We start from the raw sequence: 13734 nt of genomic DNA, 5'->3' as shown, positions 1-13734 counted from the left end.
GTGTAAATTTCGACTAACTGTATTTTGAGAGATGATGGTTATTGTGGTTTAGGAGATTCCTGCAGTTTCAGAGAAGTGCGCAAGAGTTCAAATAAATTTTCTCCATGGTGTGGGTGCAGTGCATCACATATCAAGTTATACAGGTCTCGATGGAGTTGGAAGTAATTCCCATTTTGAATAGCTTTGCCAGATGGTGCTCAATGTCTTAGCAACAAAATCCTTTCCTCTCCCGAAATAGAACCCACAAAAGCTCATGAACACCCCATGAGGGTTCCGACTGTTTTGCTGCGGAGCACTGAGATCTCTTGTAAATCAAAGATGAAACACCTCATAATGAAAACAATACATCCATTGTGATCAACATTTCTCTCAAACGCTGTTTCTCTCCCATTCAATAATTGTTGGATTTCTAAAATTTACCAAAATGCACAAAATTGGTTCCGGCACACAGTCTTTCTTTCAGAGATTCTTCAGATGGGTTGTGACATTTGTAAAGCTTGAAATTAATGATGATGGAATTTGAAATGTATGAAAAAAAATATAGCCGAACTTAATACATTTTGATGTAATCAACAAGAAAAAACGTATGTTGTTACTGGATTTGAATATATGTTTCATCACCATTTAAATAAAACTGGTATAACAGTTGAAACACGAGCATCATATTGTGCGGTCTGTCTGGCATGTTAGCACATAGCTGAGGTTGAAGTTCCTTTTGTTGTTTGTTGTCCATTGCATTTTATCGTTGTGCTCTTGATGGTGGCCCCACAATCTGCTAAGATCGTTGGGGCACCATTGTGACATTTATATAGGCAAACAGACTTTATGGTACTGAAAAGCTGGCTTGGTGAGGTTTCTCTTCAGACATAAGTGTATTACCCACAGGTGAAACAATATTACCAATTCCACCATCAAACCACTCCATATTTTTTCTTCATATAATGTACACTGATGCTTTCGAAAAAAAAATTGTTTTAAAAATCTGCATAAGTTCCTCTTTGAGCTTTAGATTGCTGCATAAATCAGCAGGTACAAAAAAAAAAAAAAAACGGAATCAGAAAGTGATTTGAAAGGAATTGCGAAGACGGTAGCATTGTATTTTGAATACGTAGTCGCATTTGAAAATGGCTTGAAACATCCCATAGCTGTGGAAATTGTATTTCCAAAAGTGTCGAAATGCTTGGAAAGTTGAACCTATTTCTCAATGATGTCAGTCTTAGTGCCACAATGATTGTTTCTCTCATTGCATTTAGGTACCACGTTCAGTGTGCAGTGAGCCATGCAACCCTGGAACTCGCAAAATATCACGCAAAGGCGAGCCTTTTTGCTGTTTTGATTGCATTTTGTGCAAAGATGGGTACTACTCAAACAGTAGTGGTAAGTGATTTTCAACTCAATCTGCAATCCTTTCCTGTTGACATTAATGTTGATTTGCAACAAACATTCATGAGTTACTCAGAATTAAAGAGGTTTACAACTTCTTGTTTTTTTATACAAAGTCAAGGCTTGTGGAAGAGCTAAAACACAGAATGGATCAGGACAAGGAAATAGAAAAAAGGAGAAAATAGAGGGAGAAAATAGACAGACTGACAAGCAAGGGATGCAGGTGATGATGAGGGGTAGGAGAGAATGTAAGGTGTGTACAAGACGAGTAAAGAATCAATACTTTTGGAGGGGGGTGGAGGTGGTTTAATGGGTGTGGAAAAGATAATGGTTTTGCATGGGGGATGAATTGAGATGGTGGTTAACAGCTGTCTTGAAGCCCTGGAGGGGAGAATGAGATTGAAGAGAGTATGGAAGTTGATTTCAAAGGCGGAAGAACAACCAGAACAAATGATTGGAGGTAAGCTGTGGTTTGGGATTTTGGCATTTTCACTAGGAGGGGGTTACTGATGGATCACGTCCATCATGCAGACCCCCGAGGTGGGGAGGAAAGCACAGAGAGGGCAGATGGTGCAAGACCAGAAAGGAGGTGGCAGAAGACAGGGAAACTACTGACCTGAGTGATAGGCCCATAGACAGCCTCATCGATCGTGAGAGATTCCATTGACCTTGAAGTCCTAGGTTTACTATACACCATGTCAAGCTGAGCAAGGTGTGAAGCAGGGGCACCAGCCCTGAAGGGAGAGTAGATTCCATCAAGTCATGGATAAAAGCCTTGTCGGTGGATAGAAGTTCAGTTGTGTCCAGAAAGGACTTTGCAGGATAGAGGATACCATTCGGTCTGGCTTTTGAGGCCAACTTTATGGCTTGCCAAATTGAGAGCATGGCTGAGAGTGACACTGAAGAGTTGGAGTGACTAAACTTCTTTGAGAGGGTTGTTGTGAAAATAAATGGGAAGTTTGCAGTCCCGTCCTTCGAGAGAGAAAGAGACAGAGAGGCAGACAGACAGACAGACAGACAGACAGAGAGATTGATTGATTTCTTTGGGTTAAAAGACGTATTCCAAATTGTTGAACAGTTTGTGATTTGGTCAAGGTCTGAAGAAATTGGGTACTGCTTGTCTGTTGAAGGATGAGGCATGTTACTGCAAAGGATGGAGTCATCAGCAAAGATATAAAGAGGTTTTTTGAGAGAGTTAGAGAGATCATTACTTAAAATTAGGAATAGGATCAGGCCGAATACACTGCCTTGCGGCACTCTAACTTTGACACGGAGAGGAGAATAATGGATTCCATTGAGAGCCACACGTTGGCTATGAGAGTGGAGGAAGTCAGTAATCCAAGAGTGGAGTTGGCCTTTGAGAGTTTGCAGAGCAAGGCGGGATGTCAGACTGTATCAAAAGCTCGATATATGTCCAGAGAGGCAGCCCTGATCTCACGTCTTTTATTGAGGGTCTCAATCCATTTTTGGGAGATCTAACGTTCATGTTCCCTTTCAGACTCCCCAACTGAACACATCCATCCAAAAGATTGCCACATGATTCTGCAGATTAATATCCTTAAGCCTTACACACAATGGCACACAGAACAAGAACATATTAAAGGACAGATTAATATAGGATAAACACACCAATGGAAAAACAAAACAATCTGAACGGCAGTCTTTCCTTTTCATTTCAGTTATTTTATCTGTTATTGGAGTGTTCATCTTTAACACATGATTTCTTAATGCAAGAATACATTGAGAGTGAGATTAATGCAGCAGTAAAAAAAAAAAAACACCCTCTTGTGCAGCGAAGGAAACCCCACACGTTCCCAGATTTCACTGCAACACATCATGTCAGATAAGAAAGGAGATTAAATATTGGGTCCAAACAATCAATGTCTCAAAAAGAAAGAATTAGATTTCTACAAACGATGACAACTGGCACCAAAACTGCAGCACCAACCACCAGCCTCTGCTAATGGGCTGAAAACCAAAAATGGCAAGGTGGAAAGAGAGTGTGAACAACACAATGACGACAATGGCCACTCTACTTGTCATTCTGCCAACCCATCTTATGCCGTTTGTCCAGCCTTTTACTTACAGCCAAAAACAAAAACTTACTATTTACCCAAGTAAATAAGCTTCCTGCTCTTAATACTTGTTATTCCCTTCCAGATGCACAAGACTGTCAACGATGTTCACTCAATCTCTGGTCTAATGCACAGCATACTGACTGCATTCCAATGCCTGAAGAGTACTTGGCATTTACAGATCCACTTGGTATTGTTCTACTTTCTCTAAATGCATTGGGAATTATGTCAACAATAGTTACAGGAATCTTCATTTTATGTTACAGAAAGCTGAGTCCAATATGGACTGCAAAGGGGAAATTGATTGGAATGCTGTTGCTTTCCTTAGTCGCTTGCTTTGTCATCAGTGTGACATTTTTTGGGCGGCCGACACACCTTACCTGTCAGATCCGTGAGCCTTTGACATGTATTACACTTTCCTTTGCAACAACATGTGTGATTGCAATGACCATAAACATGAGAAAAAATGCTCCAGGTAGGCATTGGCTTCCAACATCTGTGCAGCATGCTTTATTGACACTTACAACATATAGGCAACCACAAGAATATGATATTGATATCATTGATATTGAACAACTTTAAAATGCCAGACGATCTAATTGCTGGTTCAATCTTGCATTGCCATCTGAGTACTTGCATTGTGATGCTGCGATCCCAAGTTAATATCATATATCCTGTGAATATTTTGTGACAGATGAACAAGGTTATTGCAATACTCTTACACTTAAGTTGCTTAAAAGCTTTTTTTTTTTTTCGAAAATCACGATTCAATACAGGGTGAATGGTGCAATGCATAATGCACTGAAATTTCTTGCAGAGAAAAAGTGTCAGCATGGAAAGAGTTCTTCCACCAGTGGGATGGATCAAGGGATTGAGAGAAATAGTTGATGGAAATATGAAGGAAGAAGTATAGAAATGGAAAATGACATTCTCTGGCAGCATACCACCTTTTTGATGCCTTGGAGACTCGGTGCTTTTTGGGGACTCAACAATTCACAGAAGTAGAGAGCAAGAGGAGAGTAGAAGGAGGGAGGAATAAATGAGTGGGGATGAGCACAATACCGTTTGGATTTTGGATGTGAAAGGTGAATCCAAATGCAAAACTTTTTTTCTGCAAAGCATTGAAAATCATTAATCATGGTCTAATTTGTCAGGGAAAAAATGATTTTTTTTTTTCTAATCACAAAGTGTCGAAAAGAGTCCGAGAATGTCGATTTTCGATTTTGCCAGTGATGTCACACCCTGAAGCCACATCGATCCAAACGGTGGCTGACTGTACAAAGAGAAACTGTGGATGTCAACCTCGGATTCAGATCCTGATTGTACTGTCATTGGTAACTCTGATGGTTCTCAGAATGCTGAAAGTGATCAGTGGGATTTTCAAAAAACTATTGGAGACAAAATTTGGAATGGAAATGCTGCTGTATCATTTCAGCCTTATGGAGCGATTCAGAGAAAGAAGGCGGAAGTGTTGTAGAGCATGAAAATGCTGCTTACATGATCATTTCAGCTCGATTGTACACCAGGACCCCAACATTTGCGGGGAATATATTCTGGGAACACCCCACTAAAGTTGAAACCGCGAACGTGGAGGCATTGTTTCAATGGGAAATGGAGGAATAGGTTCCAGGGATTTCCTGACCCACGAAAAACCTGTGAATGTGGGGGTAAAATCCGTGAGTGTTTTGTCATTGTTACAATGGAGACAAGGCGGATAATGTTATCAGTTTGCCGCGGTTCCTGGTTCATGGAAAACCCACAAATGGCGACACCACCAAAGTCGGGCAATTGGTACAATGTGGACAAAGGGGATTACATTATCGTTTTGTGGTTGTTCCTGGTTCAAAGGTGAAAGTTTTTAAAGTTTAAAATATTTTCGACCACTAATACACGATTACAGTTTCATTTAAAATGTTTATATAAAAAAAATATGACAACACCAGTTAGCATTTCCAATTCATTAAAGAATGCATTTTAATGTCTCTTAACCATACCAAACCGTACCGTGAACCATCATCATCATCATCATCATCATCATCATCATCATCATCATCATCATCATCAGCATCATCATCATGATGTACCTTTTCATTTTTTTTAATGAAAAAAAACACAGCACACGTAACCTTGCAAAATGATGAAGATGAAGATGATGATGAAGACGAGGTGCACCGGGTGTAATAAGTCTTGAAAGTTGATACTACCTCCTGGTCGAGCGGATGGATGAGGGAGGTGGTGTTCGTTGGCAGGAACATGACCTCAACATTCGGGAGAGTGCCGTTCAGGTCTGTGGGGTGGCCAGGAGCGTTGTGAAGCAGCAGGAGTATCTTGAACAAAAGGTTCTTTCCTGTCAGATACCTCTCGACCTGAGGAACGAAACAGTTATGGAACCAGTCCATAAAAAGTTCAGACGTCACTCACGCCTTCCTGTTCATCCTCCTGTGCACGGGCAGCGCCTGTTTGTTTTTGTTCTTCAATGCACACGTCATTGTGTAATTCGTCCGTCTGAAGCTTGCAGCTAATTACACTAATAGATATGCTGAACGTTTCCATTCTTTAACTCACAAGACGTGACATCTTCCTATCTGCAGGCCGATTGTGCCGAGAGTTTTTAAAATGTAACAGCTTAGATGGTGCTGTTCATGGCAAAATTCCGATTTACACAAAGATGTGCTGAATGTTTCCATTGTGTCATGTCTCTATGTGGCGATCTGGTAATGACTGGATACATAAATAGATGCTGTTCGTGTTTTCATTCTGTAAGTAACTCGCGGGGAAAGACGTGTTACATTGGTGAGACATCCCGCAAAACTGTTTATGCTGCAAAAATGCAATACACGTACTGGAAGCAGGTCATGTTCACAGCTCGTGGAAGATGTTTTTTGCTTACGTACAGTATTGTACTGTATTGTAGTGTACGTACATCCAGCTGTCTTGTGTGTGGCAATTGGAAGATGTTTTCGAACTGTTATGCTCGAGGCTCGTGGAAAAAATTAAATCGCCACGAAAACCGTGAATACGCCGGGCAATTGCCCGCGAATGTCAGAGCATGTTGCAAATTATCAACTGCAAGTTCGCAGAACCCACAAATGATAGAACCGCGAATGTCGGGGTCTGGGTGTATTTGATTTCCCTTTTAATTAATGGCTTATAAGGGAGGAATTTTGCATTAATTGATAAATCGGCTTATATCCTGAATTACACGAGCAGAAATTCCCATCATCGTCCAGCAGCACATACACCATGGACAAAATGGGTAACGAATGCTTTGTCTCACCGTTGCAGGCTGACCAGGTGTCTTCTATGTTATGGGATCGTCCTGTTTCATACTTTCCTCAGACACCATTTGTGTCTGGGCCGTGTCCCACTGTCATGTCCGTGAGGTGTCAATGTCCTTCCCCAGGGTGGAAATGAGGGCGGGGGGGGGTGAAGTATGATGGTGGTGGTGGTCGTGTGATGGTGGATTGTGGAGGGGGAAAAAGGGTGGAGGGAGGTGCAAGATGGTGATGGGGGAGAGGGGGGTTGTGGAAGTGATGGTGGAAGGGGGGGGCAGAAAAATTTCACATCCTTGGTCAATTCCTCTCATTGAAATGCATGAAATATACCGTACATACATGTTTTCTCTCCACAACACATAGATTGTTGTTCATTTGACTTGTATAAATTTGTGTTGATAATAGATAATTATTTTCAGGTGCTCTTGTAGTACCTGCCGGACAATGGCAACAGGTGTTTGATTTTCTGCTCCAATCTCCCATGTAGATATGAGAGTAGCTGGGGAGAGATGGCATTACAGTTTCGAGTGACTGTTGTTTCTTCCACTTAATCGTGGGTAGAGCACACTCTCTCAATCGTGTCAGATAACCATAACATCCAGCCATCTCTGTTGTTTCATAACATGTTCTGAGTATAAAAGTGAACATTTTGTCGGCCCGATCCATGCGCGGGTATTGCGGACAAATCTCGTCCAATTTCTGGCAAACTTAGGTTGTTTCGGCCAATGGTGTAGCATGAAACCATCTCGGTTGTATGAACTTAATTTTACTTGCCCCGCGCTCCAAGGTGTTTTTGCGCCTTGGACAAGGAGGAGGCTAATTCAATAGCTACATCCTCCATTATGTGATGCTAAGTCCTCCTGTGAAGTTAGATTGAGATTGGATACGTAACGAACGAATGTATCATGGTCAAAAAATATTCCACACGTTTCTTGACAAAACTTAACTGTGCATGAGAGAGATCGTCAGACAGGAAGTTGTGGAGGTACTGCACTTCCACACTTGGTCTGTCTAGTCTCAGTTGAAATCTCATGTCAACAGTAAGCAGGCAGGTGTAAAGCTTCAAAGCTTTGTTTTTATTATCACCAATAACTTACTCCATTCAGAATATGCAGAACTTTACCTTTAATATTCAACAAAACCGAAAATATTGATTTTTTTTAAATTGTTTTTTTTCTAGACATGTCAAAGGTGCATAACGATGACTTTGATAACACTAAATGTTGTGATGATTGGATTTATCTTTTGGCTTATGAATGGGTACACATTTCCTGCTGTTTGGTTTGGACCGTTGTGGGACCCCATCACGTAATTTCAAACACCCAGAGCCATTCCGGTGTCATTGTGTTGGAATGTGGTGGAGCATCTCCAATCTGGTCTACTACTGCCTTAACGTGCCTCATACTTCAGGCCTGCGTTTGCCTTGTTGTAGCGACAAAGGCCCGTAAGCTGCCTTCAGTTGCCAAAGATGCCAAGTTCATCTCCTTCAGCATGCTCTGCTGCTTTCTTGTGTGCCTGGCATTCCTGCCTGCTTATAGTAGCACACAGGGCATGCTCAGTGTTGCTTCAGAGATATTTGCTATAAGTGCTTTTTCTTATGGTTTGTTGATTTGCATATTTGCACCAAAATGTTACATTTTATTAAAAAAATCAAAATATTCGAGCCAAACAAGTAAAGCATTGTAATGGCAGCTTGCAAGCTTTCATATAAATAAATAATCCTTCACACTGAAGGACAATTATTTCTGCATTTGATCTGATTCCCACTACGGGACTTTCACAATGATGCAATTTGCTGCAGAATGCTTCATTCTCCTGCCCTCAACCCCTCCCAATAGCAGTCATCGGGGCATGTTAACATATATTGTGTGTGCGAGATAAGGAGTGTTTCCTAAAATGGCTCATGTAGCTTCTAAATTAATCCGAAAATACTTGGAAAAGTACCTGAGAGAAAGGGATTTGCCTCTGTATGACAAAATAGTTGGAGAACTTTCTTAGCTCGCCAAAAGGGCTGAGATCTTGCAGTGGCTCATACTGCAAGCTTCCGACCATGTGGGCTGGTGCAATGCCCAATTATATGGGTACATGCTAACTAATCCCTTGACGATACTTGCCAGGAAGTTGACTTTGAACCTTGTGGGAGTGCCTCCTGTGGTTATGGCAGGCTTGATGAATTATTTAATGGACATCTGCGACTGGAAAGATTATGTCATGGATCATTGCCAACAAAGTCATGGCTACCAAATATTTGACAAAGGACATATTCACGATGGTGGAAAAACACAACGCTTGTGCCAGCTCTATTTACTTGGGGGTAAGATGTACCAGACAAACTTCCCTGAGGAAGACAATGCATCTGCTTTGGGTGCTTCTGAATACTGATGAGAAGGTCATATCTGGGCTTATGAAAGCACAATGTAAATTTAAAATCAACTTTGCGGTTGGGGGAGTATTATACTAGATTTTTGCATTTCTTCTGAAAAGGAGAAGTGTGTGTGTGTGTGTGTGTGTGTGTGTGTGTGTGTGTGTGTGTGTGTGTGTGTGTGTGTGTGTGTGTGTGTGTGTGTGTGTGTGTGTGTGTGTGTTATATCCACTGTCACCACTTGCTTGAATTAGCTAAAAATGGTGGGAACTCAACACCTCTCATCCATGGATATTTCTCAAATTTCCTATGGAGTCCGATTTGCCACACAGAACACAGCAATAATGCTTAATCATTTTGATTATGCCACTCTTTCGTTTAAATGCTGAAAAATATTACAAAGCGGTGTCACCCCTTCAATATTTGGGATGTCCTTCCTTCTATCCAGCCATAAAAATGAAGAAGAAGAACCTTTCTAACCCTCCATGGAGGAATAACCAGTCGCAAGTTGGTGTTTGCAGTTTTGCCACGTGTGCTCACGTACCCATGCACACAAACAGACTTTTATTTTATTTTAAACTGCACCGCTTCCTTCGGACACAGGTGCATTTTTTTCTATTTGACTTTCAGATTTTGCACTCACAACAGCAGGTTAAAAGTGAATTGCCTTTTCTGGGAGACAATTCCATGCATTAACCACTCTCCAACTGAAGACCCCTGCCTTAATACTGTAGTAATTCCATGCGTCATTACCAACTTCCTGTTCGGGGTTGCTCAACATGTTGGTCGAATCTGTAACTGCTCCTTCCACCCCAATCAAAGATAAGTTTTCCAAACCAGATCCATCGTGTTTTCTGTTATACTTACATTCCTCTGCTGCTGTTTGTGTTTTCATGCAATTTTTGCATGTTAAGTTGTACCGTGTTGAGTTAGGTTATCAAATTTCTCTTTGTGTAGCCAATGCCTATTCTTCAGATTGCTGGGAGCAAAATATTCTCTGCTTTGAGGTTGTTTCTCATTCTATTTCTCTATTTTTTTCCCAACATTATTTTGTCCTCCTGCGTCTTTATAAAATTTTTTTAAAATTGCTATCCTTGCTTCAAATATAAAAATAAAACAACCAAAACAATTATTTTTCCCTCCAAAATATGATCTCATTCTGCCTAACACTTGTACTTTCTGCACCACTTCATTTATCTATCCCTTTTTTCTATACCTCCAAACGGAGTCTTCATTGAAGGAAATGCTTCTTCCATCTTCATTTATTAGCTTTTTCAAACATATTAAAATGCTCCACTTTCCTTATTTCCCTGTCCTGAATACTCCACATGTTTTTCAACATCATAATCTCTTCCTCCTCCTCTTGGTCACAATAAATATTTTGCAAACCTGTCTCTCACCGAAGCACTTGGTCATCCGTCAACCCTCCTCATCCATTTCCCACAGCACGACCTTTCCCCGTGCCTTCAACAAAAATTCCTTCCACCCATCCCATGATTTTTATCTCAAAAAGTTAAATTTGGGAGTCTTGAGAAGTCCATTTTGCAGAGGTTGTCTCCATAGAACAATCAAATCCCATTGAAGTTATTTTAGTGTCAAAACCACTCCGTGTCAGTGACCTCACCCACATCTCATACAAGCCTGCGTCTTTGCAACCACACCCCTTCTATGTGTCCCAATCTTCAGCATCCATCCACTTAATATCCACTCTCTGAATCCCCCCTCTCAGCAACTCCTCAAAGCTTGCCCCCATCCCACCACCTCAATCCTTGCCCCCACCCCATGCACTTAAAGCTTCCCACTCACCCTACTCCCTCAACACCTCCCCTCTCAAACCCTGCCATTAGTCCTGCCCCCTCCCAGTTTACCCCTCAACTTCCCCCTCATCCAACTCCCTCTTAGATCCCCCCTCTCAGCTTCCCCTCTGTCCCACACCCTCAGAGCTCTGCAAAATGCCACATTCTCTTGGCTTCCCTGTCTCACCCGCTATCAGCTGCCCCCCTGTCTTTACCCCCCCCCCCCACCCCCCCCAAATCCTCAAACATCCAAGGCCTCCACACCAACCTGACAGATCTCACAATCTGGGCAACTGTTGACAAAATGGGCATCATCTGTTTAATATAATCCTTCCTCCCATCGGATGTCGCTGACTCCTTAGAGTCTATCTCTGGCTATTGTCTCCTCCGATTTGATAGGCCTGCGTCCTGCCCTGGAAGCAAAGTTGCACTTTACATAAACAACTCAAATTCTCACTGCCCTTGTACTAATTTCAAAACTCAACCCCAGGAGTAACTTTGGCTGCGACTTCTCCTCTCCTCTGACCCCTTGTTTGTCTGTGTTGTTCCATCTTCCAAGCAATGAAGACTCCATCTCCATCTCTCTCAGACAAAATGGACCAGCTTTAAAACCACTATCACAACTCTCTCTTCTTCGTATGTGGCAATTTCAATTGTCACCATGCAAATCGACTGAGTGTTGGTTCTTCTCTCACTAGCTATACACTCAGCAAAGGACTTCTGTGACTCCAAGGAACTGACTCAATGTGTGAACCTTCCATCTTAATCCAGATTTCTCCAAATGGCAAATCCTCCCTTCTGGACTTTGTGATGACAAACTTCCCGCAAATGTCTCTTGCTCTTCTTTTGCTCCACTTGGTTCATCTGATGATATGCTTGTGAGTCATCATCTCTCTTGCTATTCTTGGACAGCTGCCTTAGTGCCAGCTCGTCTGGCTGTTCACTCAGGCAGATTGGCAGGATCTGCAGGCAAGCATCTCACTTCAGCATTGGTGTCCTACATCTACCACCCTTGATGTCAACTCAGCCAAGGAATTGTTCTGCAGAAACCTGTTCTCTCTTCTGCACAGACCCATCCCATCTTGAATTAATTTATCCTTCCCTTCTTTCTACCCATGTTACACTGAATCCTGTCATTAGGCAGTTGCTCTGAAACAATGTGCTTTCTCTTCCTGGAGCGCAAAACCAACCGAAATCGATCTCAGATCATTCCACAAAGCCAGCAACAATTCTGTTTCCACTCTCAGGAGAGCCAGAAAACATCTGTCCAACCTCATGATTGAACTTACAAATGTATCTCCCTTCTTCCTTCCTTGAAACCTGGTGACACCTTGTTAATCTCTCTGGTGTATGCTCCCCTTGCATCCCTTCCCTCAATTCAAATGGCACCACAGCTGACTCGCTTCTGAGAAGGAACTGAGAGGGTGACCTCAGCGTCACGGGATGTAGCATTTTGAGTTGGGTGTTGACTTGCAGATGGAGCCACACTTCCCAACTACGATATTGTGAAAAGACACAAATGGAAAAATTGAGTGCCAGACCGAATTAATGTTGGAGCACCAACGTGTGTGATAGCTGGTAAATTGGTTGCGTAGAACCACTGTCGTGTGAGGTTAAAGTGAAATGAATGAGTTTTTTGGAAATACTAGCTATTGTGATAATTCCTATTTGTGTGCTGGTGATGATGATGGTGTTTAAACTCGAACAAAATAAATCTTTCACATTTAAAACACAATGGCATGTTGTAAATGAAGTTTGATTGACAAATTAATCCTCAGTTGTCTCTCCAGTGGTAAGTGAAGAAGAAGGGTCCCTTGGTGTCGAGCCACCGTGGCTTTAAAATGGCATTGACGAAGGTAAGCAGGAGAGTAGAGTCATTCGTTTTCATTGTGGTTGTTCATCAAACAAACAAAATCCACTTCACTCAATTGCCTTGATGATGTAGAAAAATGTCACCATTACATATTGATGTGCTGAGTGATTGTGAATAATAAAATGCTTGAAAGGAAAAGCGCATGAGCTTCTAACGTGTCGTGGTGATGAGCTCCAGTGAAGTGAACCTTCCAGTGTCTTCTTCCACGCCTATTGGCTCAATCGAAAAAAAAAAAACTCCACTGATTGGCTGCTGGTGTTCACACATTTGCTTTACCACACATATTAGCAAGATTGTTTGTGTTCAAAAAAGAAAAGTTAATGAGTCACTACACTAGCTCCCCCCGAGATCAATGATTAAAGAGAGACAATCGATAATGATGGAGATGTCAGCTCGAATTGAATGCCTGCACAAATTTATTCGGCCAAAGGACATGTCTGCCGGAATGAGTTTTCCGCACATCTGATGGAGTTGGCGTTGGCAAAGCAATTGATGCAGATGTTGATTGGGCTGAACTCGGTGTTCGTGATGTCGGCTCACAGGAACGGTGTGAGTCAATGTAGCTGGAGTTTGTTCTGCTGCAGAGGTCGGATGAGTTGTATCAGACTGTATCCATGTACGCAGCCTTGAGTCTGTGTAAACTCATTCAACATTTTGAAAAATGTGGACTCAAACTGTTGTCCTCTGTCAGTTGTTATAATAGATGGGGGCAACAAATACTGCAATCCATCTGGAAATGAAAGATTTGGCTATGGTCTTCACCACTATGTCAGGAATTGGAATAGCTTTCGACCACCTAGTAAAATGTTTAACACAAACATCTAGATACTGTGTGCGTTCCTGCCAGATGGTGGAAGGGGACCAACTAAATCAATGTGCACGTGATTAAAATGGGCATCAGGAGACACAAAGGTACAAAATGGAAAATGGATGGGGAAGATGGGTATTGGTGATGTGGCATGATGGGACA

Source organism: Eptatretus burgeri, chromosome 1, assembly GCF_056783735.1.
Source record: "Eptatretus burgeri isolate ZD-2024b chromosome 1, Ebu_testis_v1, whole genome shotgun sequence".
NCBI classification, from domain to species: Eukaryota; Metazoa; Chordata; class Myxini; order Myxiniformes; family Myxinidae; genus Eptatretus; species Eptatretus burgeri.
This window is presented reverse-complemented; position numbering follows the sequence as displayed.